This window comes from Bemisia tabaci, chromosome 3, assembly GCF_918797505.1.
Source record: "Bemisia tabaci chromosome 3, PGI_BMITA_v3".
Lineage (NCBI taxonomy): Eukaryota > Metazoa > Arthropoda > Insecta > Hemiptera > Aleyrodidae > Bemisia > Bemisia tabaci.
The window spans coordinates 23,003,827-23,022,642 of NC_092795.1; the positions used below are offsets into that span (position 1 = coordinate 23,003,827).

The 18,816-nt window shown below is 40.3% G+C and overlaps 1 protein-coding gene across 1 annotated transcript in view; it reads left to right on the forward strand.

Moving 5' to 3' along the window:
• Positions 1-2,135: 2,135 nt before the first annotated feature.
• Hgsnat (Heparan-alpha-glucosaminide N-acetyltransferase) overlaps positions 2,136-18,816 on the forward strand; it is an 84,281-nt gene continuing 67,600 nt past the window's right edge. The window contains exon 1 of the mRNA XM_019040691.2: positions 2,136-2,293. The gene's annotated coding sequence lies outside the window, so the exon portion shown is untranslated. The remainder of the gene's footprint in view (positions 2,294-18,816) is intronic.

The following is an 18,816-nucleotide window of genomic DNA, read 5'->3' on the forward strand; positions in this document are numbered from 1 at the left end:
TAAAATTACCATTTATGGAATTGGTAATTTCACCGAGAAATCTCGGTAAAATTATTGAACTTTCTCGGTAATTTTACTGGACCTTGGCAAAAACGCCAATATTTTTTATCGATTGTGGTAGAATTACCGAGATAAAATGGCAAAGTTACCGAGAATTGATCACCAATGAAAGTGGTATTCTTACCTGAAAAAAAACAGTAAAAATACCGGTTTTTAGGTCAGCTTACCAGTCTGTCTTGGTAAAATTACCAATAATTGGTAAAAAAGTGAGATGGTAAAGGTACCAACGGACCTCGGTAAAAACGCAGAGAATTTTTTTTCAGTGCACGTAACTGGATTTATGACGTTCCAGCTTTCGTGTCACGATTATATTTGGATAGATTTGGCCAAATTACCCTAACTGCATTGCGCGTTGCATGGTTTCCTCTCATTTTTTTTTTTTTCAAACAAAGAACTAAACAACATGGCGTCTTGACACTTTCTTGAATTCTCCTCAGATCATGAAGATTGTACTTAAAAAATTTCAAGTAAGAATGTTGCTTAATTTTCTGGAAAAGAAATAAATCATGACTTGAAATTAGGCAACGTTTGATTGAGTTCGACTGATTTTGATTATGTTATAGTTAATTTACTCTTAGAAAGCAAATGAACTTTTACCAGACTTTCTTCTGTTGCCCAAAAAATGAGATGTTATTTTACTTCCCAGAGCGGGGGTATAGGTGTAACCCCTCCACCCTTTTTTTACTTCACAAGGGTTACTTTACAAGGTGCTCTAGCGATAATCAGCGATACTTTCCGAGACGATTCTTCTGATCAAAACAATAGTTTCCCCCTTTTTCAGGAGTAAAACCCCTTCCAAGAAATAGCCACCCCGCCCCTAAAGTTCTATTGAAGCAGTTGCAATTCGTCTTATTTTGATAACCATGAATAACAATGAACTTTTTGAGAGCCACCTCGTTTATTGATTGCAATTGAGGGACTTGGAGGACAATACGCATCCGTGCAGTTTTTGATCTTCCGAGAAAGACGTATTTGAAGTTTTGAAATTACAAGGATCCTTATGGCGAGAAGAAAGTTCAAACCGACTTTTAGATGCTTAAAAATCGGAATTTCTAGGGTTTTCTAGCGGATGAAGGAGAGATTTGAGTGAGATGGGATTTGAAAGGATGGTTAAAGTATCGGCAACTCAAAAGGTGCCTTTGACCTCTCGTTGATTACACCCTTTATCGGCACGACAAGATGCACAACTCAGAGCACCGACCAATCGCATAACTCCATTCTCCTTGAACTTGTCTTATCCGATCAACAAACACAAAATCACAACAATCAAATGTCGGAGAGGTATTCGTATCCGAGTATCCGCATACAGTTAGTTAGTTAGTATATTTTGAGACATTCAGCGTCATAGGCTATTAACGTCTTTACAGAGAATTTTGAAAATGGGAGTAAGTACGAAAATTTAGATTTTTAAATTAAGAGAGGTGAAGAGTTTCAGAATTTTGGTAGTAACATTGGGTTCATCGCATGTACGTGGGTTTTTATTTCTGTTGATTGTATGGGAGTAGATCTGTGATTTGAGGTATTTGAGGGCAGAACAGTCCATAATTACGTGTTTGATGGTTAGAGGTGATACATTACAGAAGGTACAGATGGGTTGATTTTCTTCGGAGATGATATGATTGTGAGTGAAAAAAGTGTGACCTATCCTGAGACGCGCAATTTGGACTTCGCATGATCTTGTGAATCTACTACAGAGTTCCGAAATACATGCATAAAGCAGCTTATACAGCGCAGCCATCCGCTCTGCGACTCCCAATCCTCATTGCCCCCTATCCTCCCAGAGATCATTAGGCAATTGACACCTCCTGATCCGAAAAGAAGAAGAAAGAAAAAGTTCCATAATTCGAAATGAAGTTCGCTTTGTGGGTGCGCATCTATCGATGAGCGTTGAACCGGTGGCAACGGTGGACGACGACAGTAGCCGCAGAAGACGAAAGAGAGGCGTCTTGCCGGTGACTTTCTCTGAAAATCGGTGGCCGGCCGGCCGGGCCGGCACAGCACCGGCTGCGGCTCGTATAGGTCTGGTCTGGCGCGGAGTCACGTGGCCCCTGATCGGCGGGCAACTCGCACAGCCGCCAGAGACGCGGCCGCCACGCGTGGTAGTCGTGCGTCACTCGACAAGCCGCCAGGACCAGTGGCAATCAGTGATCAGTCCTCCTGTGTCGCGAGTGTTGTGCTGTGTTGTGTCTGTGCCCAGTGCTCCCCGCAGGACCCCCGGATTTTATCCTCAGCGGTAAGTCCCTCTACACTGAAAAAATATGTTGGATTTTACCATATCGACGGTGAAACTACCAAGCCACGTATCTCGTTTGCGGTGTTTAAAAATCTACGCTCGCATTTTATTTTTTTGAAGTAGACCAAATCAATATCATTCCTTGAATTTTTCACGGAATTTTCTCCGCACGAAGAGGAAAAATCACAGAAATTTTCAAGACTGGACGTTAAGTAGTTTTTCATTTAAAAAATAAAGTATGACAGGAAGTCTGCGACGTCGCAAACCGAGATACGTGGTTTGGTAGTTTCACCGTCGATATTCTGATACAGTGATACGAGTATGGTAATTAACACCAGACTCTGTGGTGGCATTTTCCATATCGTGGTAATTATCACCATAGTTCTGATGAATACAACCATGATTCTGGTTATTTTCACTGAATAGTATCACTGTTTAAGAAATCAGTGGATTTATAGTAGATGTTACCATACACTGGAAAAAAACACATTGGATCTAGAGTCCAGACTCTTAAAAACATCTACAAGAAAAAGTTCTCTTGATTCAATCAGAATCTAGCTTAAATCAGGAACCAAGTCTCTTAATTTAAGCGGATTTTCTTTTGATTTAAGCAAAAATCCGATTGAATCAAGAGTATTTTTTCATGTCAATGTTTTCAAGAGTCTGGACTCTAGATCCAATGTGTTTTTTTTCCCGGTGCAGTAATACGAGTATGGTAATGAACGCCAGACTCTATGGTAGCATTTGCCATATCGTAGTAAGTATCACCAGAGTTCTGATGAATACTACCGTGGTTATTTTCACTAAATAGTACGTATCACTGTTTAAGAAATCAGTAGATTTATAGTAGATGTTACCATACTTTTTTTTTTCAAAGTAAGTAGCAGTGTCTTACCAATTCATCCGCCCAAAAATGGTGAGTGCCTATCTTCTGAAGATAGCATCGTTTACGTCAATTTTGGGAGGAAAAAGAATATTTTGTTGGGGTGGTCGAGAAGAGAGAATAAACAACACAAAAACACGTTTTTTTATTCAATCACTAGGAAACAGAATCGACCAAGTATATGACAACCATAACCACGAGCTGGACTTCGAAAAATCATCAACGAATGTGGGACTCTTAAACGAAAGGACCAACCCTCAAACTCAGCACCGCCACTATCGCGCCAAAAACTTTGCCGGTCGAAGAAAGTCAAAGAAAAAATTTCTCATAATCCACCGTACAACAAATGGGCTACATTTTGCAATCAGGAACTAAAATTACTGAGCCCATCCGTAAATAAAATCATGTGCTTGGAGAAACTAATGGTACATGCGTCGTTTCTAAACTGAGCCAGATATTGCAGTTCCAAATTGCAAAATGCAGTCTAAATGATCTGAGTATATTGCCTCATTGCAAGAGGGATGCCTACAGAGAAGAAACAAACCATATACAGTTGAAGCTGAGATCCCTAGGTGTTGCTTTTTTACGTGTTCAGAAAGTCCAATGGGAGAAACCAAAAATAATAACACTTATTATCTCCATTTATTTCGATTTTTTTCACAACTTTGAAATAGTCACAAGAACAAATATGCGATGAATTGAGCTTAAAATAACTCTTCACTCGATCTCTCTCTAAAATTTGGCTCGGTGCATTTTCACTTACATCGGTCAAAACACAATAATCACAATTCTTCCTCGTCGCGCACCGCACGTTAGAGGGCGCGAAGCGTCCTCGGAGGGTTGGCCAGCGTAGCGGCCAAGGGACATAGCCCCCTAGAGTATAAAATATAAATATTTGCCGGACATTAACTAATACTGTAGAAGTATTTTCGAACACAAAACTTTATCATGCAATGCTAAACCTCTTCATCCCCTCATCATTCCCATGCGGTCCGGTTAAGCTGTAAACCAGATGGACGTATTTATGCTAAAAGGGACTATTTACATCGGGTAAACGTGCAACATAGTTCCTTTTAGCATAAACACGTCCAGATCTTCTCTGCTCTTATAGAATGACGTAAATCGAGAACGACTTCTTGACCATGAGGATGGTAAAAATGTGAACAAAGTGGAAAACACAAGATTAGTCCGTCGAGCCACGTTGAAAAAAAATAGGAGCAGGAACTGAAAATATGTTGCAAATATTAAAAAACAATTCCTCATAATGTTGCGATGGGAGAAGGGGAGGGAGCTGGCGTCGGAGAAAAATTAACCTCAGTTGTTAACCGCACCGTTTTTATTCGCATTCTTCAGCCCACCTGTTCTTACTCAAAAATGCCGTGGATTCATCAAACTTAGGTGATTAATTAAAATAATTGATCAGGTCGAATTGTCTCCTCGTAAAATAACATGTGGCTCAAGGTGATTCCTGTCGCATGTAACTTTTAAGTGTCTTTGTTTTATTATTAGCTCACCGAAGAGGACTTTAGGAGGACTTTATATGCGTTAGGATATTCGAACAAACTTTTACGGAAGAAACATGAAATTAACTGCAAGTTTGTTCAGCGATTAACTATATCATATTAGTCTCGTCTTGCCGGACCTTCTTTTTAAGCATTTAAGAAATGGACCAAGCTCACCAGAATAGCGCCAAGTTTTAGCGAAAGGTTTGAAGCTTTATTCCTCCGCAAGACTCAATGTTAAATAAGAATTTTAACGAATATTCCAGCGTTTGAAATATTTGGTCTCAATTTTGAATTTTTGACGGGAGAAAATTTACGGTTGCTTGAATCCATAGTCAATCCCAACTTATTGTTTTTCCAAAATGCGACTTGAGGCGTTTCTGTTAAAATCAATCCAATCGAGCCTCTGCAAAATCCAAGAAAAATAAAACTAAATCAGAAAATGAAAGTCAAATAGTGCGCAAAAATTATGAACAGCTTGAATGTACATCGACGGAAATGTTCTTAAATGCCGCGAAGATAGTTCAATCAACTGGAAATACCTTTTTAAGTGGTCGGTTACATCGCTCTTTGATATAACGAACAGGAATACCGCTACTGTGTTTTCCGATCTCCGAAGGAAAAAAAGGTATTTTCTGTTTTTTCGAAATTCCTGCCACCGTAAGTTAAACAGGAATTCCTGATGATCCAACATGGATCATCTCTCAATTTAATTTTACAAGTATTAGGTTGTCATTGAATTTTAGCTAGCTGATTCATCAATATCTAAAATTGCATGAGTTTAGGGCAAGACTCTTATTTTGATCAAATTTTTGAAACGTTTCATGTCAGTTAAATACTTCTGGTGCCTAGGTTTAAAATCTATCAGTTGAAATGTGCATTAATTGCTTTGAAAATAATTTTTTTTCTCCAAAATTTAAATTAATTATTCAAGGATTAATATGATGTCTTATGATAAAAGTATTCATATCACCATTTTGAAACGCCGCGCGCCGCACACAATCAAATGGAAAAACATTTCCTCCATTTCTTTATCAAAACATTTACACGCACGCACATATCACAGCACATGTAAACACAGTTGATGCTTCATCACGCACAAAAACCTCGTGAAACGAAAGATATTTAACCAGGAAAATAAACAGAAAATATTCAGGTTTTCCCCCAAGAGTGTAACATAGCCTGCAAAATAAAGCCGAAATCGGGACTAAGAGTCTCGCATTCTGGCAGCTGGCGGTTTTCACACGACCACTTTTACATTGCTCGTGGAAACTGAAAACGTGAAAAAATCGTCCGGCGCTGATTTTTCGCGTGGACTTGGAAACACTCAGTCTTATTCTCACTTCTCCATAGCCAGGAATGCTATTTAGACAGTTCAAAACTCCGTGCTTTCCTTCGAGATCAAAATGTCACAAATTGTTTTTAATTGAAACGTTTTTTTGCTCCCCACAAAAAAGCTAAAAGTTTGCATGGTGGTGAGCATGAATTTTCCCATGAATGTTGGGACATTAACATTCCATGGTTCCCTTTAACATTCAATGGTTGGATTTGAAGATTCTTTTAGTAACCTAATAAGTTTACCATTTATATATTTTATATTTTCAGTGTAAAATTCGTCGTTCCCCTCACGAAAGAATGTAACTCCAATGGACTGCATTTTGCAATTAGGAACTATAAATTCTAGCTCAGTTTAAAAACAACGTATGTACCTTCGGGTTCCTTGAGCTTATAAGTGTTTTTACAGATGAACCAGAGATTATGTAGTTCCGAATTGCAAAATGAAGTCCAACTCACCGTTGTCAAATTTTCCCTCGCAAATTGCATACTGACCGGGATAATCTTAGGAATTTCTAATTAAAAATCTATCTGATTTTCCTTCAGATTTCATGCGAAAATAAAAAATCTACTGGATGCATTGCACACGTAATTTATTTTAAAACGAATTAATTGTTTGTTCAATCCGGCAACCTCGGGATAAAGTTACGTTCCTTCGTTCGGGCGACGACGAATCGGTATTAAAGCTCCCCTCGTCAACTTGCGCCTCCCTCGTCTCGCTTCTTTTTTCTCGAATTTTTCTCCTTATTTTCGCTCCAATTTTTTCCCTCCGTCTTCTCCCTCTCATTGTTCGTCGAGTCTGTTGTCGTTCACCTGAAACCCAACAAGGCACTTGACACGGCGGGCGACGGGTGGCACAGAAACGCGTGCAATGTGACGGCGATAATTACGCAAGGAGCCGCGTGCCGGATGGCGAGAAAATTCAAAATTCCACCTTCTCCAACTCTGGACCGGGTCCCGTCGATTTTAAGGTTAAGTCCGTCAACCTCGACACCCGGCTGGCGTCGCGTTCCACTAGAGGCTCGAACATTTGTAAAAATTATTTAAATAGCTCGCGCCGCTGACCTGCCTGAATCTGTAATTTCATGAAATCTGGAGCGAATTTACAAAAAGGGCTCCAAGACACGCGGAGAGCATATTAAAGACGGGCTGTCAACAATTGGCCAGAACACAATGTTGGAATTAAGGCACTTGGTTGTATGAACAACTCGCGACGAAATGAGTGACTTTATACGGAAAAGTCATCTTAGAAAACTTTGAGATTTGAAAAATATTGCAATGGGGAAAAAAACACACTGGATCTAGAGTCCAGACTCTTAAAAACATCGTCAAGAAAAAATACTCTTGATTCAATCGGATTTTTTATTGAATCAAGAACCAAGCCTCTTAATTTGAGCGGATTTCCTTTTGATTTAAGCAAAAATCTGATTGAATCAAGAGTATTGTTTCTTGTCAATGTTTTCAAGAGTTTGGACTCTAGATCCAATGTGTTTTTTTTTCCAGTGTGTAAATACCTGATTTATCTAGGACAGTAAGATAAAACGCAAGGAACAAAGCTGTAAACGGCAGTGAAGGAACCTGAAAAGATGGGGGTTCTGGTTTATTTTAATATTTTCTAATTTGATGTTTTATTTCCGATCAATGATGATCGAGTGATAAGTCTAAGTTTTCCGGGTTTTTATTTTACCTTCTTTAGCCCTGTTACAGACCTTATTTATATTGACGGCCACAGGGAGAGATTAAAACATTGGTAAAAAAGGTTGAAAACATCATGAACATTAAAAAGATAGAACGTTTCGGGACATTCCCGGCTCAGTTTCAACAAAAATCAACAAAATAATAAAAAATTGAGAGGCTACCTGACCCAGTCGTTATCACGTAACCACTTAATTTATTTATTTGCTTTGATTTCTACAGCTATAAATGAGCCGGCAGCAGCTCGAAACGTTCGCTTTCGCAATGATTATGATGTTTTTAGCCTTCTTCTCCCATATTTTAATCTCTTTCAGGTGTGTTCGTAAATTCGAGCTATGTTTTCGTGGGCTTTATGACTAACTCTTTTGAAGACCGTCTAAGCTAATCCTCCGCACAGATTAACTTTTTCCCCAAAAATGTCCAACAATCCGTTGCAATTTAACAGGGCCTAACTTCTCCCGCAACATTCCTGAACGATGCGCCGCGGCTGGAACTCGGGCGGAACTGCAGAGATAACCGGGTTGATTTAACTTCATTACACTCGCCCGGGCCGCACAGTGAAACGAGCCAATAGGAGAGGTCGGACATGAAATTTTCGGCTGAAATTTCAAAATTCGATGTTTATTTCGTCACAAATTCAATTGCAAGGGGTGATTCCGCAAGGAAACTTCATGAAAAAACCAATGGACCCACTCTTAAACTTTCTTGCCACATGTTTCCGATAATATCGTCATTCTTCCCTCGAAAGAACGTAACTACATTTCAATGTTGCCAAATTTCCCCTCGCAAATTGCGTTTTTACCAGGCGAATATTGGACATTTCTATCTGAAAATTTCACCGCTTATTCTTCAGGTATCATGACAAAATAAGAAAAATTCTTGACAAAAATTTTACAGGTATTTTTTTTGTGGAAGATTGAATTTTTCAAGTCAATTGTGCAACCCTGGAATGAAGTTACGTTCTTTCGTCCGGGGAACGACGATATGAGCTTTCAAAGTTGTCGGATTGTGTCCGAACTCTACTAACTCGACCCACTGTGGGCCGCACTTAAGCTCGCAGTGAGTAACTTTGCATAGCCACCCCCGTCGCCTGATCAACCCCATTCAAGAGACCGGCACATCCGCACGAGAGAGAAGTTGGCCGGACCCCCAGATAAAGGGTCGACTCCGCGTGGGTGAAGTCAGTCGTGAATCCGCTTCTCACTGGGAGCCTCTCGACAGAAAGACGTAAGTGTAGGTCTTCGTAGGGAGGTATTTACGTTTTTTTACGGGACTGCGAGTGGAGAAGCAACTTGGTTGTCAGCTGGATGAGGGGTCATGGGGGCTGATGACGGAAGGGGGTGGGGGGGGGCGGAGTGAAACAAGGGCTCAATGCTGAAGATATAATTGAAGGGCTTTGGTGACAAAGCGCATTAGTGCAGTTTTTGCTATTTCGAAGGACACGTGTTGGAAGTTTCGCAATTACATGGATCTCTATTGCAGGAAGAAAGTTCAAACTGACTTTTTGATAAACTTAAAAATGGGAATTTGGAACCGAAATTTTTACAGAATATGCATTGAGACTAGTTTTACTTGAAATCGATAAAATCACATTTTTTTTTCAAAAACTGCTTTTATGCGTCTTTTTTCTAAGCACATCAATTCAACTGCATGTACACCAGAAAAAATACACCTTTTTTCGACGTCTGATGAGGTCTCCCTGCATCTCAAGTTTTTCTGTACTACTTTTTTCTTAGAACTAATATTTGCTTCTCAGTTGTTTGGTGAAATTTTGAATTTGAAACCCCTGATTCAAATTCATCAAAAATGTGCAACAATGAATAATCATCGATTCCCTCTGGTAGCACTGAGTTCCCGCGAAAACTCGAAAAATCAAAACCAAAATCTCAAAAAGTTGTGAACCTCCAAAGTTCCTCCAGGTCAGAGATGCCACCACTTCCCATTACATTGAGTGGTGGTGCGATTTTTGTCTCTCACAGTTTCCTCATGATTGTATCGTGGAACATGATCCTCTAACACTCGGTCTATCCATGCCTCACATCGCTTCTGGTAATTAAAAATCACAAACACAGCTAGCCGCGCACGCTGGAAGACTCACCCATAGTCCAGCCTGGGAGCTACCTGCTAACAAGCCCTCTTCAAGGAGCTATGGTGCTTATTTTAACAAGTTAATCATCTTTTTTCTCGAGTTTCTTGATTGTCATCTTCCCTTCTTCTATTTTTATTGCCCTCCCTCCCTCGCGATCTCCTCCTCTCTGCGACCCACCTTCTTACCACTCACCTTCACCTTGATTTACAAATCATTGCAGTCTGCGTTTAACGTCGCTTTGGATTATTCCATTTTTTGCCGCGGTTTCTCCCACTCGCGAGAGTGCCAAGTCATTTTTGATTTCCCGACATTTATTCAAATTGGCCTCTTGACGAGGTATAAATAAAGTACTACGTAAAACGTTTTCTTTTTAAAACACGGGACCACCAATATCACAATGAAACGTCTGGAAGTCAACTCCTTATAACAAAATAACATCGATCGAATTTCAAAAATACAAATTATGTCATTTCTAAAATTTGATCTATGTCGAAAATACTTGTTAATATCTCATTTAGGATTCGATTTTCGAGTTTTTCTTAATGTGCATCGTTGTTTACGTGAGATTTTGGTAAGAAAACATGTCCGCATGTTTTCTTTTCGCGGGTTGTTGTGGATATTTTCCCTGCTTCAGACCTTGTTCAGTGGCCCATTTTGTCCAGAAGCAACCGATGAGCGCACCTCATTAGCCGTTGGGATGTGCGAATTGCTCTCTCTGGATCGTAGAACGTTAGTTGCAGGGTGGATAGCCATATCGTCTACGTCCCGCTTCAAGTGGCCGGAACGCCTGGTTCGGAGGTCATAAATTGCAGATTTAGGAACCGTAATTCCAATCAATGAGCCCAATCACGGGTAGTAAAAGCACATAAAGGAAAGATGGCTTGCGTGATATTAGCTCTCTCGAGCACTATTATTCATGTCTCCATAAAGAACAACTTAATCAGCCAAAACACACAGTAGAATAACCATTTAATTTGGGGTGAGGCTGCCGGTTTTTTTTTTTCATTTATTTATTCTCTGTTTTGTGCCGCTTTTTCCCAAATTAAGTTGTTATTTTTTCTTGTCTATATGTTTTTCAGTGAAAAGAAGTGCGGTAGAACTGAAATGTAAGGGGTAGTATGGAACCTAGTTTTAACTCATACAAACAGTCAAATTATATTGCTCGCTTAACCAAACTATTTGGTTGAAATAACCGAATTTCTGATTTTCGACTCAGCAGACCTTTTCGTTCTTTTGAGAAAAGCCAATGATTTGGCTGGGTGTACGAAATGAAAATAGATTCCAGCTATTACTAGAGCAATCTAAGGTCAATTTAAACCGAGAAAACATGAGCACACACGCTTTCCTGCTTTCTTCCGCAAGCAATTGTGACATCTGAGAGTATACCACTATTCGGCCACTTAAGAGCTCGGATTGCCTACACTGAAAATTGAGGGCTAACTGACACTGCGAGGTAAAGTCATCGCTCCGCACACCTCGGTTTCCTGCTTTCTCCCTCGAGCAATCGTGACATCTGAGAGTGATATCACTTTTCGGCTACGGAGGAGCTCGGGTTTTCAATACTGAAAACTGAAGACAAACTGACCATAAGCTAAAATCAGGTATGCGTTTTGCAAAGTTTTTCCAGGTGGTGAAAAAAAATGTCGTTCCTATCCCCCTCTATAACTACATGCCCTGGTGCTTATCGCATTTTTTGGACAAAATTTACGTCTGACGATTGAAGTTTTTTTTTTTAAAAAATTAGTCAAAAAGGCCCCCGTTTTCCGTAATCGTGGGGTTATTCTGTACCCTCATCCCCGCCCCCATTCGCTGTCGGGCCCGGACCCCTTGGAGATCCTTGCAATCTGGGCCTTTTTCGACTTGCCCGCCCTGATTGCGTATACCGAACAGAACTAGATTCTATATCATCCGAACAATCTTAACTAGGTCTCAACGTTCTTTTTTCACTGAAGATCCCTTTTGCTTTTTGTTTAAAAAAAACTTACCCATTTGGCAACGCGCATTGCTGTAAAGATGCCGCAGGCTGTACTCCTCGCTGCAGTTTCATGAATTTCTCAATTTTCAATTCCGATAAGGAATGAACGCCGCCGCGTCTCTCCTGAAATTTTCGCGGCTTATTTTTATTTTCAGACTGCTCCATCTGCTTCAAGAAAGCGAAGTCGTCGGTGATGGGGCCAGTTTCCCTTTGTTTCGAGGGCGTGGTACGGTCTGTAGGTCAACCGGACTCAGACGAGGGGGAAAAAAACGAACCCGACCGGGCAGGAATCGCATCAGTGACAGGTTCCCGGCGCACAGTGGATCGAGTCGATTAGAGAGGTCGAATATGAAATTGTCGACTACAACTGCAAATTTTCATATTTATTTCGACACATTTCAAATTTCAAGCGGTGATTTGAGAAAACAATTTAACGAGGAAACCGATGAAATCACTTTCAGTACCCCACAATTTGTATAAATGGAGTTATAAGCGTTTAAAGTTTCCTGATTTTGTCCGATCTCTCCTATTTACTTGATCAAGTGTACATACGGCGCATAGTATATCGAGTCAATTTGAGAAGTCGGACTTAAAAATTTTGACAAAAACTGCTAATTTTTATGTTTATTTTGTGAAATTTTAAAGTTTAAGGGATGATTTCTGAAATAAGTTTTCCGAGAAAACCTATTCAATCAGAAAGGTCGGGCTTGAAATTTTTGACCAAAACTGCCAACTTCAATATTTATTTTGTGAAATTTTTATGTTTGAGGGGTGCTTTAAAAGTAAATTTCACGGGAAAACAAATGGGATCACTTCTAAGACCTCCACGTTTTGTAAAATGGAATTTTGAGCATTTGAAGTTTCCAAATTTTGTCCGACTTCTCCCACTGTTTTGTTCCATTGTGCGACGCACCGGCCCTCGCGGGGAACCGTGCGCGGTAAAAAAAACATGAGTTCGAACATATCGACGATGGAGAGCGGTCCGGGATAACGTAATAATGCACGAAATTAAACAGGAGAATAAGCACAACATGCAAATTCGAAAGGGCAAGGCTCTGATGAAATGCACTGAGATTGACCAACGCGAATTACGAGGGCAGAAATATAATAATTCAGAATTCTAATCTGGACAACGGAAAAAAATGAATTCTCAGAAATAAGCAGTACAATAGTTCAGTTAAATATCACATTAAACCTCATTAGCATATTATAAATGTCACTCATTTCTCCTCGTGTACTCATCCTTCGATCATAAAAAGTAAATCCGCCAGAATAACTCGTCGTTTCCACCACAAAGGAACGTAACTTCACTCCAAGGTTGCAAAATTGACTCAAGCAGCTCAAGTTTTTACAAGAATGTACCTGTGTAATTTTTGTTCGAAAGTAGCATTTTGCATGGAATCAGAAGAAAAATCAGTGAAACTTTCAGTTAGGAATGCCTAAAATTCTTCTGATATTGTAATTTGCGAGGGAGAATTTGGCAACATTGAAATGCAGTTACGTTCTATCGTGAGGAGAACTTCGAATTGGCCTCAAGCTATAGTCAGAAAACGTGTTCAGTTTGATACACGCCACCAAAATACAAGACAGCATGAATCGTGAAAACCACAAAAAAGCCTTTCTCATTGATTGATATCGCAACACGTGTAAAATTCAGGTTACCTCTCAACAACACACTCATGACTTACATTTTCAACTCACGTAAGTAGAATGTTTTTTTACTCACTGTGCGTAAAATAAACCAAGCGAACTGCATGGGTGTACATTCCTTTCCTCCAATCGCACCCGCAAAATTACACCACATTATATTGACTATCACGATTCGCATTTGATCATTTGTAACTACTCATTTCACAACTTAATATTGAATACAAAATGATTTACTTACCCATGAAGATTGGAGCACGGTTTCGCTGTTGTTACAGCTCATCAGGTGAACTTAACCCATAATCACTTTGTAGTATCGGTAGTACCACGACCGTGTGTAACCTACTTTATCGACATTATAGGAAGGAGATTTCATTGTTGTTACAGCTCATCAGGTGGACTTAATCACAATAAGATAGTACCACAACCATTCCTTAAATAAAGCTCACCGATTCAGATTGTGAGAATCGGTGAGCTTTATTTAAGGAATGGTTGTGGTACTATCTTATTGTGATTAAGTCCACCTGATGAGCTGTAACAACAGTGAAACCTCCTTCCTATAATGTCGGTAAAGTAGGTTACACACGGTCGTGGTACTACCGATGATACAATGTGATTATGGGTTAAGTTCACCTGCTGAGCTGTAACAACAGCGAAACCGTGCTCCAATCTTCATGGGTAAGTAAATCATTTTGTTTTCAGTATTTAGTTGTGAAATGAGTAGCTACAAATGATCAGATGCAATTCGTGATAGTCAATATTATGTGGTGTAATTTTGCGGTTGCGACTGGAGGAAAGGAATGTACCTCCATGCAGTTCGTTTGGTTTATTTTACGCACAGTGAGTAAAAAAACATTCTACTCTCGTATTCAGCGTGAAGCATTATGGAAGTAAATTTCAGACTTTTCGAATGCCCTCGTCGCAATTATAGAGCAAGTTCCCATACAAGGAAACTCATCTTTTTCACTGTAACAAAAGTTCGTAACAGGACCATTACTCTTCTTTAGTGGAAGGAACCATTAGAATGCTCGGGAGGTTCTAAGTATTATTTCCGATTCCGCTAAAACCCACGCGGTACCGTAAACCTCGGTTTACGCGAATTTCACTCACGCAGATCTTGTAAACATTTCCTCCCTGACTTCTCGACTTGGCACGTGGAAATCCAGTTGTGTTAATGTGCTGGCTGCTTTTATCGCGTCAGCGATATGGCTTTTCCGACCGGATCCGAAGGATTTTCCCTATCTCATAGGTCGAATAAAAAATTCTCCACCCCGACGATGACTGCAAAATCATTATTCGCTCATCGCTCGATGGCCCTTCCGGGATTCCGTATCGGAGGGCTGAGACCCTGCCGGAGCTTACAAGAAGTCTCCAATATCGAGATTAAAATGAAACCCGCTCACGGAGTTACATTCTGCTCTGCTAGGAGAGAACGCCGTATGAACATCCGAATGTTGCCAAATTTTCATGGATAAAATGGATTGCATTTTGCAAAAAGGAACCACTAGCATTGCAATGATGCTAAGATTGTGCAACTTCATCCTTTGCAATAAAATTGCGGAAATCGTGAAAAACTAAATTTAGATGGTCATTTTTGTCTTAAATTCACATTTTTTAGCGAGTAAAATAGAAACAATCAATGGATAATCAAGTTGCACAATCTTAGCAACATTGCAATGCTAGTGGTTCCTTTTTGCAAAATGCAATCCAAATATATTTGAGTTTAGGACGTGTTATCAGTATGCAAACGTCCAAGAAAACAGGGATCATAGTCCAATAAAACTGGAAATTAAATTATTGATACCGCAACATAGAGGAATAGTCGACAAGCAATTAGAGGGACCAAAAAAAAAATACCCCAAAATTCCAGGCCAAACTGCGGAGGTATGGTGGTTAGAACTTTTTAGATGAAAAAAGTCAGGTTGAGAAAGAACTATTTGAAATTCTGATTTGATATGTTTTTGCTGCATTCGCTAAATTGCCGAACTGCAATTCAATTTTACATCTTTCAGGTACTGTGCCACAAAATTTGAGTAAATCGTTGGAAACCGGCTTATTACGTTTTCCTCCCAAATTCGTTTCTAGCCGAACTTGACATAAATAATTGGCTTTACTAAGAATTATTTGTCACTGGAAACGAAGAGATTTTTCACAGTGGACAGTTACAGATGCTACATTGACATTTTTTTAAACACGCCGAGTTACCTTACGAATACAACTTTTTGATTTTAGAGAGCAAAATCCCCAAATTTTCCAAGAGATCCGGTGTTAGAAGTATTTTTGTAAGTTCCGAATGCTCATGTCGTCACCTTCCGGCCAAAGTATCACAAGTGCCACGCGACGTTCAACAATTCCTGGCGCCATTGTATTTTTTTACAGAGAAATTATTCAACAAAGCTTTACAAAAATCTCACTGAATTTTCTTCGTGCTGCCGATAAAATTTAGTGAAATTTTGAATTAGATTCAACCAAAAATTTCTCTTTAAAAAAAAAATGGAAATTGTGGAACGTCACATGACGCTTGTGATACTTTGGTCGGAAGGTGACGCTGAGTGTCTACAAGTCCGGAAAGTCTGGAAATAGCACTGGTTTTTTAAGAGCGGTCCGGAAGTACTGACAAATTGCGGAAATTCCGCAAGAAGGTCCGGATTTTTTTTTCACTTTTTTCGCAATTTGAGCGAGAAATTCAAATTTTTCAAATTTTTCAAATTTCGTCAATTGGAGGTACTGAAAAAGTACTGAATTCTTCTGTTAAGAAGGCATTGAATTTCTTGGGAATGTACTGAAGTACCACTGGAAGAGTACTGATTTTTGGCCAGCCTGTTTTAGTGGACATCCTGTGACGATATGACGTTTTTACGAAAGATATTTGTTCATTTTGGGGGAAAGCAAGCTCGGCAACAGTGCCGAGCGTGAGATGAAAACGGAGTCTGTAATTGCGGAGACAACTTTTTACGGTTGCAGCGGGTGGCGGACACCCCCCTTCCCCATGCGGAGGCACGGGACAGGGGAGGGGGTGCTCATCGAGTCATCGTGGCCGCTCAATGTGTTGCATCCTGTCTACTGCAGTTGCTCGCTAATGTTGCGGCTAAATGAATGGAACTCGACTAATTCAACCCGGCGCATGTAAACTCGCGCTCATTACACGCTCGCCTGCTCTTTCCCACACGCCGCTCCACCGCGGGTCGATACTATCGCACCGGCGCTCTATCTTTCCCGGCGAAAGTATCGAAATTCGAGGTATCGAAACCGATGCATTTCAGACTTAATTAAACGAAGTTACGTGTGCGTGATGCAATGATGTGTATCTTCCCCGGCTTATGTATCGTAGTTTTGTTTCCGATGCATTTCGGGCATGATCGTGCGAGCGGTCGATGGATCGATTTTCTTGGACACGGCTCGGTGAAAGTATCGAAGTGCAACGTACATGTCGATATTTTTGATTGAATGCATTTCGAATTGATCGACATTACGTATTCGAATTTATGTGCGATGCAACGGTGCATATCCTCCCCGGCTGCCGCATCGAAGTTTCGCTCTCGATGCATTTCAGGTATGATCATCCGGGTTCATCGATGAATCAATCCTGGACGGAGTATCGATGTTCGAGGTATCGATGTTATTGATGGAGTGCATTTTGGACTTAATTAGCTGTGTTACGTGTGTGGATTGTCGCGTGGGGTACGTGTCCTATCCTCTACGGTCTATATTGCTGGTCTCGGAAGTTGGTGGGGGATCGGCGCGATGGTCCGTGGGACGACTGGATATTTCGGTCGGGATAATTAACCGAGTTTCCGCGGGCAAATCGCGCATATTAGTTGGGGTTCCCGAGTCCTCCTTCCGGGTAAAGCTCTTACCAGGGCGTTGAACTGTGTTTTTGGTGACTTGTTGGGATAATAGGAGGTGTTTGGCAACTTACCGAACTATTTGAATTTCAGTTAGGGGAAGAAAATGCCGAACTATTTCTGAATTTTCGAAGTTTTAGCACAATTATCGAGGTTATAGATTTTATCACGCAATGCTCTTGCTTGGGTAATACAAGGAAAAAGGAATAGGCAAAATAAAGTTTAAAAAATTAGGAGATGAACAGAGACAAGAAACGGACCGGCCTCTTGGCGACAGGTGGAAGCTTTTAATTTTGGGGATTCAACAGTTCCATATGAACAATTGTAAGGGAGCAACAGTCATCACCCTAATTTCGGCTGTTGACCTACCTGCATGGAGGATGATGAGCTTCGGGTGACGTCATGGGCCAAAGAAGTTTCCCAAACTTCGGCCAATTTCGGCTTGTTTGCAAAACGAAACTGCCAACATGTAGTTGAACATCAACCACGTAGGTAAGTCAACAGTGGAATGCTGAAGTCCCGAAAGTAAAAGTTTTCTCCATGGCCAAGATACGATAAGATGGGTCTCTTGTCTCTGGAGATGAAGGACAGCTATCTGTGTAAACTAGCTCCTTTTGGGAGAATTTCATCATCTCTGAATACATTTTTTCTAGCTGGACTTAACTTTCAGGTCAAATTTGTTTTCAAGTTTGATAGAAATTCATGACTTCAGTGACAAGTGATGCAGATATTACTGGTGCCACAAATAGTACTCGAGAGGCGACGCGTAACCATGACCTTTCAAAACGAAGGTGCTATTTTGACTAATCGACCCCATTTTCAGCTTATTTTGGAACTTGAAAAATCAAATCTAAAGCTTCAGAGGTATTGGTTACAAGATTTTGATTTTATTTTTAGCGAACGCGGAGATTCAATATTCAGACCCTCAACTAAAAGGAACTATGTTGCACGCAAACCCTATGCACATAGTTCCTTTTAGCATAAATACGTCCAACTGTCAAACAGACGGAAACAAGTGGGAGGGAGGTGGGAGCCGGGCAAATTAATACGGACGGATGTTAAATGACGAGGAAGACAAAAAGAAGTCTCAATCGATTTATCCAGCCCCCCCCCCTCCCCCACTGCATCGAGGAGGACTATTTGTTCCACGGGATGCATACCGTAGTTCTCCACGTTTGCCAGATCTGGTGGCGCCTTCCTTCCGACGAGATGCCTGCAAACCACTCTGAAGCTGTGATTGTCGCATTTTCCTCACGTTGAGAAATACGAATTGGTCGAATTGTGTAGCTTTTATACTGTTTTCAATGGATACTGGGCTTCACATCTCTCTCTCTGTTCCTTCTCTCGTTCTTCTTCTTTCCCGTATTCACCTTATTCCATTTCTATTTTGATTCTGTTATACCAAGGGAAAACGCCGTATAAACCTCCAGGCGTTGCCAAATTTCCTTTGATTAAATACAAATTTATTTGGGAAATTGTAAATATTTTTTTGCCGATCTTTCAGACTATTTTGTTCGCAATTTAATCAAAAATATCTGAAAATACTAAGGGA